We start from the raw sequence: 5,780 nt of genomic DNA, 5'->3' as shown, positions 1-5,780 counted from the left end.
TTCCAACAACACAAACAGAGGCTATACATGTGGACTTCACCAGACGGAGTACACAGGAATCAGACTGATGACATCTGTGGCAAGATGTGGTGGACAAGCTCAATATCTTCAGCCAAAACAAGGCCAGGAGATGATTGTGGAACAGACCATCAACTGCTCATATGCAAGTTCAGACTGAAGTTGAAGACAACTACAAGATGCCCATGAAAGCAAAACAGGACTTTGAACACATTCCTCCTGAATTTAGAGACCATCTAAGGAACATATTTGATTAATTGGACACCAGTGACTGAATACCAGAAAAATTATGGGATCACATCAAAAACATCATCCATGAAGAAAGCAAAAGGTCATTAAAAAGACAGGAAAGGAATAAAAGACCAACAAGGATGTCAGAAGACATTGGAACTTGCACTTCAATGGAGAGTAGTCAAAGCAAATGGAAGAAATAAAAAGATACAAGAGCAGAAGGGATTTCAAAGAACAGCTCGAGATGATAAAGTCAATTAATATAATGAAATGTACAAAAATATGGAGTTGTTGTTTGTTTTTAAGTGCTGTGGAGTCATCTCTGACTCATAGCAACCCTATGTAGAGCAGAACGAAACAATGCCCAGTCCTGTGCTAGCCTCGCAACCCCTGCTATACCTGACCCCATCGTTGTAGCCACCATGTCAATCCATCTTGTTGAGGGCCTTCCCCTCTTTTGATGACCCTCCACTTTACCAAGCATGGTATCCTTCTCCAGGGAATGGGCCTTCTGACAACATGACCAAAGTACATGAGACGAAGTCTAGCCATTCCTTCTTGGGAGGACCATTCTGGCTGCACTTCTATCAGGACAGATTTGTTAGTTCTTTTAGCAGTCCACAGTATTTTTCAGTATTCTTTGCCAACACTACAACTCAAAAGGATCAACTCTTCTTTGGTCTTCTTTATTCATTGTCCAGCTTTCACATGCATGTAAGGCAATTTAAAATACCACAGCTTGGGTCATGTGCATCTTAGTCTTCAAGGAGACATCTTTGCTCTTCAGCACTCAAAAGAGGTCTGCAACAGATTTGCCCAATGCAATACATCTTTTAATGTCTTGACTGCTGCTTCCATTGCTTATTGTAGAACCAAACAATATGAAGTCTGACAACTTCAATCTCTTCCTATCTATGGTGCTGCTACTTATTGGTCCAGTAGTGACAATTTTTGTTTTCTTTATATTGAGTTGTAATCCATACCACAGACTGCAGTCTTTAATTTTCATCAGTAAGTTCTCCAAGTCATCCTCACTTGCAGCAATCAAAGTTGTGTCGTCTGCATATCTCAGATTGTTAATGAGTCTGACTACAATCTTTATGCCATGTTCTTTTTCATATAGGCCAAATTCTCAGATTACTTGCTCAGCATACAGATTGAATAAGTATGGCAAAAAATACAACCCTGATCCACTCCCTTCCTGATTTTAAACCATGCAATATCCCTTTGTTCTGTTTGAATAACATCCTCCTGAAATATGTACAAGTTCCTCCAGAGTACAGTTAAGTGTTCTGGAATACTCATTTTCCTCAATGACATCCACAATTTATGATCCATACAATAGAATGCATTTGCATAGTCAATAAAACACAAGTAAACATCTTTCTGGTATTCTTTGCTTTGAGCCAAAATCCATCTGACATTAGTTATGATATCCCTCGCACCAAGTCCCCTTCTGAATACAGCTTACATTTCTGGAAGTTCTTTGTCTATATACTGCTTCAAACATTTTTAAATTATCTTCAGTAAGATTTTACTTGTGTGTGATATTAGTGAAGTTGTTTGACAATTTCCACATTCTGTGGCATCACCTTTCTTTGCAATGGGTACAAGTATGGATCTCTTCTAGTCAGCTGGCCAGGTAGCTGTCTTCCAAATGTATTGGCACAGTTGAGTTATTTCCTCCAGCACAGAATTTGTCTGATGAAACCTCTCAATGGGTGTTCTGTCAATTCCAGGAGCCTTGTTTTTTGCCAGTTCCTTCAGTACAGCTTCTACTTCCTCCTTCAGTACCATTGGTCCTTGATTATATGCCACCTCCTGAAATGGATGATCATCTATCAATTCTTTTTGATATAGTGACTCTGTGTATTCCCTCCATCTTCTTTTTATCTTCCTTGGATAATTCAACATATTATCCATGGAAACTTTCAAAATTGCAATGTGAGCTTATTTTTTTCTTCAGTTCTTTCAGCTTGAGAATTGCCAAATGTGTTCTTCTCTTCTGGTTTTCCAACTCCAGCTCTTTGCATACTTTGTTATAATAATTGGCTTTGTCTTGTTGAGTAGCTCTTTGAAATCTTCTGCTTAGTTTTTTTTTGGCCTATCAATTCTTCCATCCCCTTTAGTTCTCTCCATTCAAGAGCAAGTTTCACAGTCTCTTCTGACATCCATTTCCACCTTTTCTTCCTTTCCTGTCTTTTTAATGACCTCTTGCTTTCTTCATGAATGATGTTCTTGATGTCATCCCATAATGCCTGTGGTTTTCGGTCATTGATGTTCCATTCATCAAATCTGTTCTTTAGATGATCTCTAAATTCAGGAGGGATATAATTAAGGTCTTATTTTGGTTCTTGTGTACTTCTTTTGATTATCTTTAGCTTCAACTTGAATTTGCATATGAGTAGATGATGGCCTGTTCCACAGTCATTCCTGGCCTTGTTTTGGCTGAAGATATTGAACTTGTCCATCACCTCTTGCCAGAGATTTAGCCAATCTGATTCCTGTGTACTACGTCTGGCAAAATTGATGTGTATAGCCACCATTTGTGTTGTTGAAAAAAGGTATTTGCAATGAATAAGTCATTGGTCTTGCAAAATTCTGTCATGAAATCTCCAGCATTATTTCTATCACCAAGGCCATATTTTCCAAATACCAGTGATTCTTCTTTGTTTCCAACTTTTGCATTTCAATCACCAATGATAATCAGGACATCTTGATTGTATGCTTGGTCAATTTTGGACTGCAGAATTTGGTAAAAAAAAAAAAAAAAAAAACTTTTCAATTTCTTCATTTTTGTCTTTGGTAGTTGGTGTGTAAATTTTAATAATAGTACTAATAACTGGTCTTCATCATAGGTGTAAAGACATTATCCTTTCACTAACAGCATTGTACTTCAGGATGGATCTTGATACATTCTTTGTGGTGATTAGTGCCATGACATTCCTCTTCAATTCCGTATTCCTTGCATAGTAGATCCTATGATAATCTGATTTAAAATGGCCCTAACCGGTCTATTTTAGGTCACTAATGCCTAGGATATCAATTTTTATGCATTTCATTTCATTTTTGATAACTACTAATTTTCCTAGATTCATACTTCATACATTCCACATTCCAATTATTCGTGGATGTCTACAGTTCTTTCTCCTCATCTTGAGATGTGCCACTTCAGCAAATGGTGGTCCTGAAAGCTTTCTTCTATGCACATGATTAAGATTGGTTCTATTTTGAGGAGGCAGAGCTTCTCCATTCATATTTTGACTGCCTTCAGACATGAGGGGCTCATCTTCCAGCCCTATATCACACACTTTTTCAGTGTTATTCATAAGGTTTTCACTGGTCAATTCTTTGAGAAGTGGATGGCCTCCTCCTTCTTCTGGGTCTATCTTAGTCTGGAGGTTTCCAGGAAACCTGTCCACCATGTGTAACTCTAGTTCTATTTGAAACACCAGTGGCATAGCCTCCAGTCTCACAGCAAAATTCAAACCATCACAGTAGGACACACTGGCAGACAAGTTTGTCTCCCCTAGCTTTTCTATGCTGTTTGCTCATTTTATGGCTTCTCCCGACCTGCTCTCTTACCCAGCCTGCTCCAGGGGCAAACACCCACCTTCCACTGGTTCTGGCACTGCTCACTGCATCCTGTGCCTGGGGGCAGCTCCACGCTTGCATACACCCACCTTCTACTGATCCAGGAACAAGCTTTCTGTTGTCTGCACCTGGGGGTTGCTCCACACATGCAAACACCTGCCTTCCACTGGGTCTGATACTGGCTGTTAGAAAACCAAAATGGAATAACATGCTCGGCATTTCTCAAGGTGAAAAAAATTGAATAAATAATTTAACCCTCAAGTTGAAACATTGAAGGATTCTATGGGTAATATATTGAATGATGCAGAAACCATCAAAAGAAGATGGAAAAAATATACAGAGTCACTGTACCAAAAATAATTGGCCAATGTTCAACCATTTCCAGAGATAGCTTATGATCAAAAACCAATGCTATTGAAGGAAGAAGTTGAAGTTGTACTGAAGAAAGTTGCAAAAAAAAAAAAAAAGCTCCAGGAATTGGCAGAATACCCACTGAGATGTTTCACTAAATGGATGCCTGACTGGAGGCAGTCACTCAGCTCTGCCAAGAAATTTGGAAGACACCTACATGGACTACTGACTGGAAGAGATCCATATTTGTTCTCACTCCAAAGAAAGGTGATTCCATAGAATGTGGAAATTATAAAACAATATAATTAATGTTTCATGCAAGTAAAATCTTTCTGAAGATAATTCAAAAACTGTTGCAGCAGTATATAGACAGAGAACTTCCAGAAATGCAAGCTGGATTCAGAAGGGGATTTGGTGCAAGGTATATCATGCCTAATATCAGATGGATGTGGGCTCATAGAAAAGAATACCAGAAAGGTGTTTACTTGTATTTTATTGACTATGCAAATGCATTTTATTGTATGAATCATAACAAATTGTGGATGACATTGAGAAGAAAGAGTATTCCAGAACATTTACTTGTACTCATTAGAAACCTTGTACCTAGATCTGGAGTCTGTCATTCAAAGGGGATACTACATGGTTTAAAATCAGGAAGGGAGTGGATCAGGGTTGTATCTTTTCACCATAATTATTCAATCAGTATGCTGAGCAAATAATCTGAGAAGCTGGAATATATGAAGAAGAATGTGGCATCAGGATTAGGACTAGCAAATCTGTCCTGGAAGAAGTGCAACAAAGTACTCTTTGGAATCAAGAATGGCCAGACTTTGTCACACCTATTTTTGTCATGTTGTTAGAGAATATCAATCACCAGAGAAGGATATTATGTTTGGTCAAGGAGAATCAGTGGAAAAAAGGAAGACACTGAAAGAAATGGATTGATACTGTGGCTGCTACAATGAGCTCAAATATTCTAATGATTTTTAGGAAGATGCAGGACTGGGTAGTGTTTCATGCTGTAGTGCGTTGTGTTACAGTGAGTCAGAGTTGACTTGAGAGCACCTAACAACATCATTAACACACCTAATTGCTGTTGTTGTTGTTCTTATAATAAATAAATTTTCCATAATACATAATTCATGAAGAGATTTTACATTCTTACTTCCTGTACATATTATTTAAATATTTTATTTTATTATAGTTGCATTCAATAAGACATATTTTTATCAACAATCCTAAATTAGTGGAAGAAGAGAAGAAGGTAAAGTTCAGATACTATCATTAGATAATTAAGATTTTGGTTTGCAAACATTATTTCATTAACTTAGCGTACTTTCAGTTTACAATTTTACAGTTGTGGTGGACTGGAAATGTAAAAGAATTAGATAAGCAGAGCACATCTCAAGAAGAAAAGCAAAGTGGGAGGTCTCACACTCCCAGATCTTAAGAACTACTATATAGCCACAGTAGTCAAAACAACATGGTATTGGTACAATGATAGACAGATAGACCAATGGGACAGAATCGAACGTTCGCACATAGACTCATCCATCTATGGACAACTGATCTTTGACAAAGGCCCA

This window comes from Orycteropus afer, unplaced genomic scaffold (genome assembly GCF_000298275.1).
Source record: "Orycteropus afer afer isolate SDZICR_OR568_19922 unplaced genomic scaffold, OryAfe1.0 scaffold00812, whole genome shotgun sequence".
NCBI classification, from domain to species: Eukaryota; Metazoa; Chordata; class Mammalia; order Tubulidentata; family Orycteropodidae; genus Orycteropus; species Orycteropus afer.
Note: the sequence above shows the minus strand (reverse complement) of the source record.